The sequence below is a fragment of the Armigeres subalbatus genome, unplaced genomic scaffold (assembly GCF_024139115.2).
Source record: "Armigeres subalbatus isolate Guangzhou_Male unplaced genomic scaffold, GZ_Asu_2 Contig884, whole genome shotgun sequence".
Classification (NCBI taxonomy): Eukaryota; Metazoa; Arthropoda; class Insecta; order Diptera; family Culicidae; genus Armigeres; species Armigeres subalbatus.
In genome coordinates this window covers 16119-28217 of record NW_026943683.1, presented here as the reverse complement: position 1 = coordinate 28217, position 12099 = coordinate 16119, and the positions used below count along the sequence as shown (strand labels likewise).

The 12099-nt window shown below is 36.4% G+C and overlaps 2 long non-coding RNA genes across 2 annotated transcripts; one reads left to right on the top strand and one right to left on the bottom strand.

The window, feature by feature from the left end:
• Positions 1–7149: 7149 nt before the first annotated feature.
• On the top strand, positions 7150–7972 carry LOC134204776 (uncharacterized). Its single transcript, XR_009977972.1, has 3 exons — positions 7150–7343; positions 7424–7545; positions 7756–7972. It is a non-coding gene; the product is annotated as an uncharacterized LOC134204776 (long non-coding RNA).
• Positions 7973–11418: 3446 nt separating this feature from the next.
• On the bottom strand, positions 11419–12098 carry LOC134204775 (uncharacterized). The gene is made up of 3 exons (XR_009977971.1): positions 11915–12098; positions 11593–11697; positions 11419–11534 (listed from the first exon to the last, which is right to left on the bottom strand). It is a non-coding gene; the product is annotated as an uncharacterized LOC134204775 (long non-coding RNA).
• Position 12099: the final 1 nt, after the last annotated feature.

Below are 12099 nucleotides of genomic sequence, written 5' to 3'. Positions count from 1 at the left end.
TTTCTTTTGAAAACATTTCATAAAACAGAAAGAAGAAAAACAAGCAGTAATTATATTAGTTTGAAATAAACTGTTGTTTTGCTTGTTCCAAACAATAAATTAGTTTAATTCAAACTAAATTATGGTTGTTTCAGACTACTTTTACTAGTTTGAAACAACCAACGGTGTTGTTTGTAGTATGAACTGTCAAACGAATCAACTAAAATTATGGTCGATTAAAACTATATTTTGGTTGAATTGAAATATCGCTAGTCAAGTTGAAAACCGAAATGGGGGACTAGCGAAGTTGGATTTTTCTAGCAATCCGTACGTTAATCCTAACTTCGCTAGTAGTGCGCTAGTCTTATTAAGCCCTAATTAGACTAGCGCGCCACTAGCGAAGTTAGGTTTAACGTACGTATTGCGAGAAAAATCCAACTTCGCTAGTCCCGTATTCCGGTTTTCAACTTAATCGAGTATACATAACAGAAAAACAACAACATGTAATTATGGTTTGTTTTCATCAATATACTTGGTTGAAACAAACTAAAATTTGTTTGTGCCCAAATCAACCTACACTGAAAACATTACACACGCCCATGCGACTGGTTTCACACATGAATTTTCACTAGTTGTATAACATGGGAAAATAACGTGTATTTCCAGTTCCTAATGTCAGAAATCAAAACGTTCGATACATTTGAAGTACATGGAGAATAAAAATGGAAAACACGTTAAATCCGTATGAATTGTTTTTGTGGGAAACTTCAGAATGGGCACTTTGGGTATTTTACCAATTTTGAAATGTTATTAATCTTCAAACAATAAATAAAACACTTTTGAGAAATATTTTATTACACATTTATTTTTAGATTGTTTTGAGAGGATATTATTGAAAGCAAATATTTTGGATGGTGAAAAACGAGCCATATTGTGCTGTTTAATTAAACTTATTTGCCATATGCTGGACCCGGGAAGCGGCACTGAACAGCTGGTCACTCATCTACCTGTAAATCAAGCTTAAAAATTATTTACTTTTCACTGAATTTTTCACACTAGATAATAGACTTACATTAATAGGAAACACGTTTAGCGCAAGAGAACTTCCTTTTCTCTTGAAATGAGTTGAACGTTTTCTCATCAGCTTAATGACAGCATTCCAAAATTTTAACTATAAAAACAATGCTCAAAACACGTTACATTCAACAGAATTGGCAAGTGGTGTCGATTCAATTTTGTTTCTGATGAGTTTAATGTGAATCGTAAGTGAAAATGGAAAATAATAAAACGCGATAGATGCATGTGAAAAGGAACATTGAATTTAACGTGGAATACTAGTGAAAAAAATATGTCATAAAACACGTTAGATTCACGCGGAAAAGCACGTTTAACGAGCGTGTAGATTATTTTCAGTGTAAGAATTTGTTTGAAGTAACCCACCCCCTGGCGTCCTATACTATCACAAGGGGTTTGACAATAGCCACCATGTCCACGGACGGTAGCTCATTACCGTCCGTTGTTATTGTACCAAAATAAACATCATGTGTTTTGTTTACTATTTGTTTTGGTTAAATCTGAATATTGTTTTCGGAATAATTTGCAAGATTTACATCTTTGACCATGGGAATTATGTTTTTGATGATAAAATATAATAAACTTTCGACTTGGAGTGAATCGATAGGTAAAATCAAACGCTACAAGAAATCATATTTCGAACTTGTTCTCCGCCCGAATCAAACAAAAAATATTATTATTGTTTATACTGTGGTGAGCATCACAGTTGAAATGGTCCGGGGATGCAAATCGAACAACATTCATTAATAACATTGAAATGAAGTGCAGAAAGATGTTTCAGGATTATATTGTCATGTCCATAATATATGGTATTATTTTTGAACAAATTGAAAATGTGGCCAATAATATTTTGGATAAAATCTAGTTGCTTGTAGACGCACGATTCGGGAGAAGTACTTTTCAAAAGGTATGCTGGGCATATTCATTAAGATGTTCGCTACGCTGAGAAGCATCTCTTGCCACGGGGTTGAAGTAACCTTTATTTTGGTTGAAGTTACTAATTTTTTTTCTCCGTGTATCCGCAAACAAAACATTACACGCTTAAATGGAATTAGTTTTCATCGAGTAAAAAAAAATAAAAAACTTTTTTTTTTTTATTAATTTTAATTGTTGTAGAGATACGGTCTTTTAAGATCTGCAATATAATTTATATATAAAAAATCAAAATAAATATTTTTTTTCTCAACATTGGAAACCTGGGAGGGAGAAACAGATTAAAAAAATGTGTGTGTCAAGCCGAGCCGAAATCTAGCTGTCACGACATGTCAGTGCGAGCCGAGAACAAAACTCTCGTCAAGAAAATTTTGTAAGGCAATTTAACAACAATAACACGCAAAACCAAATTTAGTCATTATGGTTGGCGCCTCCGTTGATTGTGTTTTCTTGTTGAAAATTTACTTGTTGCTCGACAACAGTATTTATTTATTTGATGTGTAGTATCGAGAGCTCCCTCCCAGTTGGAAACTATTGTTATTTTATGGTTTTTATTGTTTCTTCATTATAATAAATACTTCAAAAATTAATTTAATTTTTAAGATTCTTATCTTTAAAAAATTATTTTTGGTGAACAAAATGGACTAATTAAAAAATTTGGTCATAAGTTTAATTAACATAAGCGAACCATAATAATATTATAAAATGTATTGGTGACATTTGGATTTATTGTTCTTTTGTGGTAAATACAATATAGATGTTTTTCAACCGTAAATAATCTACATTAAACGAACAGTCGATTGTATTGTTTACCATTCAATCTATAATATACAAATGGATTAAACCATACAAGGTACTGTAAATTTTTATCCGGGTAGCGATACCAAACAATTATGCTTTGTTCTATGAAAAAAGTTCGTCTTATATCAGCTTTCTCAATCTCTTGTCAATCACTGAATCATTGTTCAAAATTAAATCCACAGCAAGAAGAGTAAGTTAAGTGCTAGACAAACATCATATAATTGAGCTCAGAATCACGCTAGAATATTTCACTGAAGAATTTTCTAGTTCCTAGCGTTTGCACTATAGACAAATTATTTCAACTTAACCTTCTTCCCAAACATAATGGTGGTTCTGAAAAGATCCGATTCATTCCCAATTATGTGCCTCACCAACAACAACTACTGGACTGCGCGACAGCCATCTGATGATTCGGCTCTACGCACGCCGTTAATTGCCAGATCCAAAAATGCTGCTTGTAACACGGATGTAAAGATGTACTACTGTTGCCACGACCGCCCCCACTATCGAACGAAAAATTTTCATCCGCACCACCACAGCCGTTGTCGCTAGGACCGCTTCTGGACGCCTTGGTCCGTGTTCCATGAAATCCAGAATGAAGATGACGCGCACACGCGAAACACGGGGCTTTTTATACACAGGGAAAACGAAGCAGTGGATCAAAAGGTCCGTACCTTACTGCAATCTGATGTTCGTGTTGGGGATTTATGAACGGGATTGATTATTTTTGAATTTTGCACCCGGTTTGGAAAGAAATAACATTTTCAATAGTTTGCCGTTGATAATGAATAGTTTTAATACAATTAGTAAATTGGTGGAAAGTTTCCGAATCTATAATTAACAAAATCTCGAAAATCCGTCGAAAGATAAAGTCGCCATTACCGTTTGAAATTTTACATGATTTCGTGACGGTCCCCAATTTGGAAATTTTTCATTTTGCACCCTGTATCCAAGGCTTCCCCTTAGACGTAGTTGTCAAAATGCGCGAACAATAAACACGTCCGTATGTGCTGCTGTCTCGAACTGGAATGGGCCACGCGCGCGCGGGAGAGCAGTTTTCTTATAATCAATAAAGATGGCTCATTAGTCCCGCCTCTTTGTTGTCCGGTATGACTGCAAATATTGTGTAACCGTCACACACTCACCAAAGGGGCGTGGCCACAGGTTCAACTTTATTGATTACAAGAAAACTGCTCTCCCCCGCGCGCGAGCCATTTCGTTCGAGATGTCGCGGAGAGCAGACCGTGGTACCACCTTCAGCATCGGCGGAGCTCCTACCGGAAATTTTATTCCCGGCGATGGTGCGGGTCGCGCGGTCGTCGTCATTAACATTGCCAGCGCCAAGGGGTGTCTCACATAGAATAAATTGAATTTATTTGCTGAAAATTAACCAAGCAACCAAAGCGACTTTATTTCGATGTAAATTAATTATTCAAAGATCTCAAAACTGATTTTAGCAACCCATCGAATATACCATCTGTCAAATCAAAAAGTGACAGTGATCGTCGCTCGAATTTGTGGTATCGATGAAATGCATAGAACACCGTGTTTTCTATTATGGATTCTACCTGACGCATCATCAGCATGGGTTGCAACTTTCTATTTGCGAATGCCTCAATGGCACCGTGTACCAACTGTCGAGAGGCCAAGACTAACATATTGCCACCTATCATCCAGAGTGCTGAAAAGTGTGATTCTAGATGTGTTGAAGAGCCAGCGGACGCCGTATACTTTTGAACTATTTGGCCCATTCCCTCATACGTTGCAGTCAATCATCTGAGCTGCGCCCATACAGTTTCTTCCGCATGCACTTCAGAGCAGAAGCCACGGCGAACCATTCAGTAGCGTAATCAGACTAGTTTCCGCCTTGAGGTAATGGGATAAATTCAATCGCAACACGAAATGTATCAGGAACATTTACATTTTCTTTTTCTTAAAGTAAGGAATAATGAATAGCATACGTATAACGAATGAAAAATATTTTGTTGTTTAAATTTATTATCTCCTTTTATAGTGATCAGAAACAAATAAGTTTGATTTGAAACCTTAATAAAATGAATTCTCACCAGCACCGTAGTTAAAGATCTGGACTTCCATCATATTACCTCCTGACGGAACTGATCCGATGAAGAACGATCATACCTCTTTGAGTAATACGAAAATGAAAAATACATCATCGAGTAGTAGCGAATTTGAAAGTGGAAGATTCCGAGAGTTTCCGCACAGGAACAACGTTAGAGCATACCAATTAAATAGTACTTATTATACGTCTAGTACTGTAAATACTGTAGTTATAGGTCTCAAAATTCTGAGTTCTAATATTACGTTTGAGGCGACCGGGTACAAAAGCTTGGTTCCTTAGAATATTGTTGAACACAATAAACGTTCAACACTGTAGCCTCAGTAGGTTTTCCTCATAAATCTATTCAGCTCAAGATAGTGTCGTCTTCTGCGTCGTCCTGTAACTATCTTCAACAACCAAAGCCTGAAATAAGAAAATAGTTTATCGGTACTTAATATAAATTTAAAATATCTTCAGCAATCATTTTCCAACTTATTTGTTGATGGCAAATTAAACAAACAATTAATGCCATTGGTAACGCCTAAAATCCGCGCTTGCTAAGACAAAAATTACAGTTCAGTGCTGTTGAAGGTGTGTTGCAATATTCATCAATTAGCCCATATAATAAAAATCGACTTTATTTCGATTTAAATTCGCTGCCATCGTTAGCGGTGAGACACCCCTTGAGCAGCGCTCAGTTTAAATTTTCTTGTATGATGTAGGAGGAATGACGGCTTTGGCAGGTTTTGTTCTATTATTGTCGGGGGGGTTTTTGTTGACCAAATTTTATGAAATTTGGCCACAATATTCTTTGGTATGTTATGATATGATATGATATTTGATATGAAGTACTAACGATCGGCTACCATCAATGAAAGTGGCTCTAAAGGTGACTCGGGGAGGCACTACACACCGTGTTATTGTTCCTATCTTCTGTCTCTTTTTAACATTGTCACCTCGTAATTTTGGAGTGGCGTATTTCGGTTTTCAGTTGTTTGATGTAACTGTAAATGTATCAGCATGTAGATTGCAAGTAAGCACGCGCCGGTGATACTTTTTCAAAATCATATTTGTTGTAGAAAGTAAATTAAGCATTAATGATAATCAATAGTATCAATAGAATTTGCAAATTGCTGAAGGGTTTCCGAATCGATTGATAAGTAAATATCGAAAATAAGATAAAGACGCTATTAGCGTTTGAAATCTATCCTAATTTTTGTGACAGTCTCGAATTTGGAAATTTCCGTTTTAAACCCTGTATCTGAGTCTTCCCATTAGACGAAGTTTACGTCAAAAAAATCTGTAGCAAACATCAATACTGACGCCATACAATTTTTTCAGTCATAATGCGAATCAATTTTTTGCATGGTCTCGTTCCGATACTTGCTTGGGATTCAACTACCGACGTTAGCGTTGCGCTTTGAATAAAGTTCATTTCGGAACCGATTTCTTTTTCAATCAACAGGAAAAATACAAAATTAGTCTCGCGGGAAAATTTCATGTTGTGCCGACAACATCCAAATCGTGACAAACGCAACACGTTAGTGAATAAATTGCTGTAGCAATCTTCCGATGACAGCCTATGCTCGGACCGGCACTAATGCTATGATTCCGCTACCGATGCCAAACAATTATGCTTTGTTCTATTTAGAAAGTTCGTCTAATATCAACATTCTCAATCACTAAAATCATACAACTCCGAATTACGCTAGAAAATTTCACCGAAGAATTTTCCAGTTCCTAACGGTTGCACTTTAGGAAAATTATTTCAACTTAACCTTCCTCCCAAATATAATGATGGTCCTGAAAAGAACCGATTAATTGCCACTTGTGTAGCCACTGGGCTGCGCGACCGCCATCCGATGATTCGGCTCAACGAACGCCGTCGATTGCCAGATCCGCCGAAGATGGGACACAGATGAAAATGATGTGCTGCTGCTTCCACGACCTCCACCACCACCGACCGAAAAAATTTCATCTGAGACAGCCGTTGTCACTGGGACCGCTTCTGGACGCCTTGGTCCGCTCGCCGTGACATCCAGAATGAAAATGACGCGCGCACGCGAAACACGGGGCTTTTTATACACAGGGAAAACGAAACAGTGGATCAAAAGGCCCGTACACAGAAAAAACAAACATTGTTTCTTTAAATAATTTGCCTTCTTAATTTGAAAAGCGTTTGATTTTCTTAAAAATAAAAGTAGATTAAATTCAAGCAAAAGTTATGTTTTAACTTCAAAAGTGTTTTTAGTTTATTCAGAGTGTAAATATAAAAGTTTTTATTTTCAACGCAAACATTGTTAAACTGTCAAACTAACCAAACACTTTCTTGTTTGTTTTGGCTTGGTTTTGCCGCAATTATCTGCTGAGTGCTGACGAGCCGGAAATCAAAAATCGTGCCAATCACCTTGTGATAAATAATTAAAATTAGTTTGTGTCACAAACTCTTCGAATGGAATTTACTCGCTGGCGCTTTCATCGATTTCTAATACAGGTAGGTTATTGGTAAATTACACTGCATGTTGTGTTTTTGTTTCATATTAAACTTTGCTTCAATATTTATTTTTATTCTAGAACCTATACGATCCTCCATCGATGGATGCAAAAAACGCCCCTCCAGGTACGCGTCTCATGGCGGGATGGTTCCGCAGGAGATAATTCATTTCCGGGCTGGCACAGTTCCTCGAAATCGAAAGGTAGGTCTTATGTTTATTAAAATTATGTATTCGAAAAAGTACCGGGACGTAAAAAATACCGGTGCGAATTTGTCTCACTTGAAAAACAGCACATGCACAACTCCCAGTTCAAGAGCGTGAAGCTGCGGTGCTGTTTTTACTTGTTGAAATAAAGACACAATATAATCATAAATGTTACTTTATAAGCTATTCGATCATTTTTTATTGTAGATAACCTGGCATTCCTAATAACGGCGAAAACAAATGGCGCGATATTTGGATGGCTGCGATGCGAATCCAAAAAATGAAACATGTTCAACCTATTAAATCCGGTTTTGGAAGCTCGGATAAAGAAATGTTGAAACGACTCCTTGATGGGATGCTTTTTCACGTTTGTGTTTGTGGTCCATAAATAATAAAATTTTGAAATATAGAGAAAAAACTAAAATTACGATTAAATTTAATCCAAGAGAAAACCATAAATGGAAAGTTGGGGGTGGGAGATTTCGTTTCCAAGTAAAACATTTCCATTCTTATTTCGTTAGTGCTACCATTTTGATTTGACAGTTCTATACTTTTACCTCGACTTTCACTTTGAATGTTCAAACTTTTAATTTCAGAGCGACACTCAATTTTTCAACCATGGGAGTAATAAAAGTTTTCCTACTTTTATTTTGAACACACGCAACTCTCTACGAAAAAGAACCAACGCAACTTTTTAGTTTTACCAACGATTTTTTTAATTCTAATAATGATTTTTCTTTCTGTGTACCTTACTGCAATCTGATGTCCGTGTTGGGGATTTATGAACGGAATTGAATTTTCCACCCGTTTTGGAAAGAAACAACATTTTCAATAGTTTAACGTTGATAATCAATAGTATCAATAGAATTTTTTTTTGTTAATATATTTGTTGTGTATAGCATATATATGCCTGAATGGATACAGTTGAATTTATGAAGAATTTGCGTACAGGGAAATTATCCTCAGCTCTGATAGCGATATCATTAATATTTTGCAAAGCTGTTGATACCAACTCCACCGCGGTTCATTAATTGCAAATTTGTTAATATTTGCTGCTGCATATGCGCAGCATATGTTCTGAAATGGACAAATTGATATGAAATTTGCGAAAAAGAATCCACGTGTCTTGGAGGGACTCCATTGAAATATATGCTGTGCATATGCACAGCCAAGATATTTAACAAAAAATGGTTTTCGTACGGCCGAGTTGCTGAATAATATGCAATTAATTGTAATCAAGTGTCGGTCTTTCACCGTCATTAGTCGTCTGAGTACACGCGACCGTTTACGTAAAGGCAATCAAACTCATCAAATGCTTTAGCCAAGCAAGCCTTTGGCACAGCAGAGTGCGATTGAATTCGCATTCTATACCGGCCAGCCCAGCACGTTGCTCGGGGGCATGGAGGGCGATCCGCTCGTTTAATGACCAATGTGAACTGGCTTGGCTGTGGATATACAACAGTAAAGCAAATGTGAGATTGGGCAAATCACATCCGAAGATATTCAATTTGCAAAAAGAAAGCTAACTGCGGTGGAGGTTGGTACTGGATTCTGATGGCTTTTCCGCAAACGTGACCTTTAAGTGGTCTTGTTGTGTAGGGGTTATCACGCCTATCTAGAGAGTAGGAGGTTGAGGGTTCGAGTCCCTCCAAGACACGTGGATTCTTTTTCGCAAATTTCATATCAATTTGTCCATTTCGAAACATATGCTGTGCATATGCACAGCCAAGATATTTAACAAAAAAATGGTTTTCGTACGGCCGAGTTGCCGAATAATATGCAATTAATCAATAGAATTGGCAAATTGCTGGAGAGTTTCTGAATCGATTGATAAGCAAATGTCGAAAATCCATCGAAAGATAAAGACGCTATTAACGTTTGAAATCTATCCTAATTTCTAGACTGCTTTTTGAATAGGTCGAATGTGCAACTTAGCACATTCGGAGAAAACGATTGACAATGTTTCCAAAGGGAAAATTAAATGTTATTTAACTAAAATAAATCAAATCTGTAAAAAATTGTCACGTGAAATTTCAAATAAAATCGTTTTATTCAACTATTATAAGTTCATCATGATTTTTTGGTATACCTTACTGCAATCTGATGTCCGTGTTGGGGATTTATGAACGGAATTGAATTTTCCACCCGTTTTGGAAAGAAACAACATTTTCAATAGTTTAACGTTGATAATCAATAGTATCAATAGAATTGGCAAATTGCTGGAGAGTTTCTGAATCGATTGATAAGCAAATGTCGAAAATCCATCGAAAGATAAAGACGCTATTAACGTTTGAAATCTATCCTAATTTCTAGACTGCTTTTTGAATAGGTCGAATGTGCAACTTAGCACATTCGGAGAAAACGATTGACAATGTTTCCAAAGGGAAAATTAAATGTTATTTAACTAAAATAAATCAAATCTGTAAAAAATTGTCACGTGAAATTTCAAATAAAATCGTTTTATTCAACTATTATAAGTTCATCATGATTTTTTCACAAGAAACTAATATTTTGATCATAAAATTATTTTGCGTCGTTTTGAAAAAATGTACTATACATTCGACCTAAGCGATGCGACCTTATACCAAGCACCATGTTACTTTCGACTACGCTGCTACGACTGTTTTCCATTTGACATGTACATTCGTCAATGTACATCGGACCGGTTGACAGGTGCCGTTGAACATAAGACCTATCGTATAAATACTGATCCCAGTACCAGGAACTAATAATTCCAGTACCAGGAACTAATAGTTCCTGCCAGTACTGCGGCAAGTGTGCTCCCAAGAACCCTGCCAAAAGGAACACCCCAACTAACTTGAAGCTCCTCAAGCACATAACAGCAGCGAAGTCATTACACCTCTCAGATCACACCCAAGCTGCTCACTTAGAATACTGGGCAGTTCTGGAACCCCGGAACGAACCCATATCCATACAAAATTACTGTATAAAGTAAGTTTGAATTTGTCTCAGATGAAAATCTGGTTAGTCGATAAAAATGTTTGATCTTCCACCAAATTTGCAAATTAAATCTAACTTTGGAAGTGGTTTTGAGAATTGATGCATACATTGTACTTTAAAGTTTGATTAGATTTAATATACAAGTTTTCTATGGTTTACAGCATTTGCATCACCCTTGTCTACGTGGTAAACGGAAAAATCCAGCAATATAATAACCACGATGAAATTCCTGCCATCTGCTATCATTCTATCACATTCTTGATTAAATTCAATAAATAATAGCTAAATCTCGCAGTGCACACATCTTACCATCTTACCATCACTAGCGTTTCATATCAATAAACTACAATTAACTACAAATACCTATCAAAAACAATATGTGATCGATCATTTTCAGCAGAGAAGTTAAAAATCCAATCGAATGGATTGGTGACAGTAACGGCAATATTTGACAGAAACTAGATGGAATGGACTAACTATCAAATTCTACCATTACCGTCGTTGTTCCTTTCCACTGCGTTTGGGGTGTATATATAGGTGATTCATTTTCGAAGTTATGCGCAAAACTTCCAAATTAGGAGCCGTGGACAAATCGGTACAATTACTCTATATAACATGATACAATTCGTAGACTGAATGCCTTATTAGTAACTGTTCTGATTTACATTTGGTGTATATAAAATAAACACCAATCAAGGTGTTGCGACGCCGCATTGAACAGGTCTAGCGGTGAACAGGCCTAACGCGCAACATAGCTGCAACATGAGAGCTTGCGCGCAATAGTAGTGGTAGATAGAGGGAGAGTGAGTGTAGGATGTAGAAGTAGTAGAGAGAAAAGACGCAAACAAGGGCAGAAAAGGTATATAAAGATTTTGCGATCAAAAAGTAAAGTCAAGAGTGTTTAGTTCGGTGATAATAAAGTTTTATTCCAAAATTGAATTTGTGAGCTTGGTAGTGAAAAATACTACAAAATAATCCGGATAAATCGTCGGTTAGTGGTATCGAAAGAACCAAGTGAGTAGGACCTGTAAAAAAAGAAGAAAATGATTAGAAAGAATGAATATTGATATTGTAAATACTTACCTGTACACAGCAAAAAAAGTTGTTGAATATTACATCGAAATCGCTGCAACCAACCGAATCCATCGCTTGTTGAATATTACACTGCGCGATGTACTCGACAGCTTGCTGTGTAATAAGAAGGAGCGATGTAATTTCTATCGACGTAATAAATAAAATGACGTAATCAAAGCGATGTAGATGCATGTGATGTAAAGCGGCCGGCTATTATGAGCCATATGCATAGTAGGAATATGTGATTTGAGTTATTCTGGTGATTTCATGTTATCTTTTGAGTTTGTTAATCATGATATTTTATTATTTTTTAAATTTGCTCATAACATACATAATTTTTTTCTAAAACCTATCTCACAGGACTTGCACAAGATTGCCTACAGATTGAGTTATTTCCATAAAGCTGAAGCACCATGGTACTCTTCGACAGATTGGGATGCTTGACTTCAAGAGCTGTGACCATCATGAACAGCTACATCAAGTTCCTCTTTTCAGTTCCATATTTCAGCTTTTCAG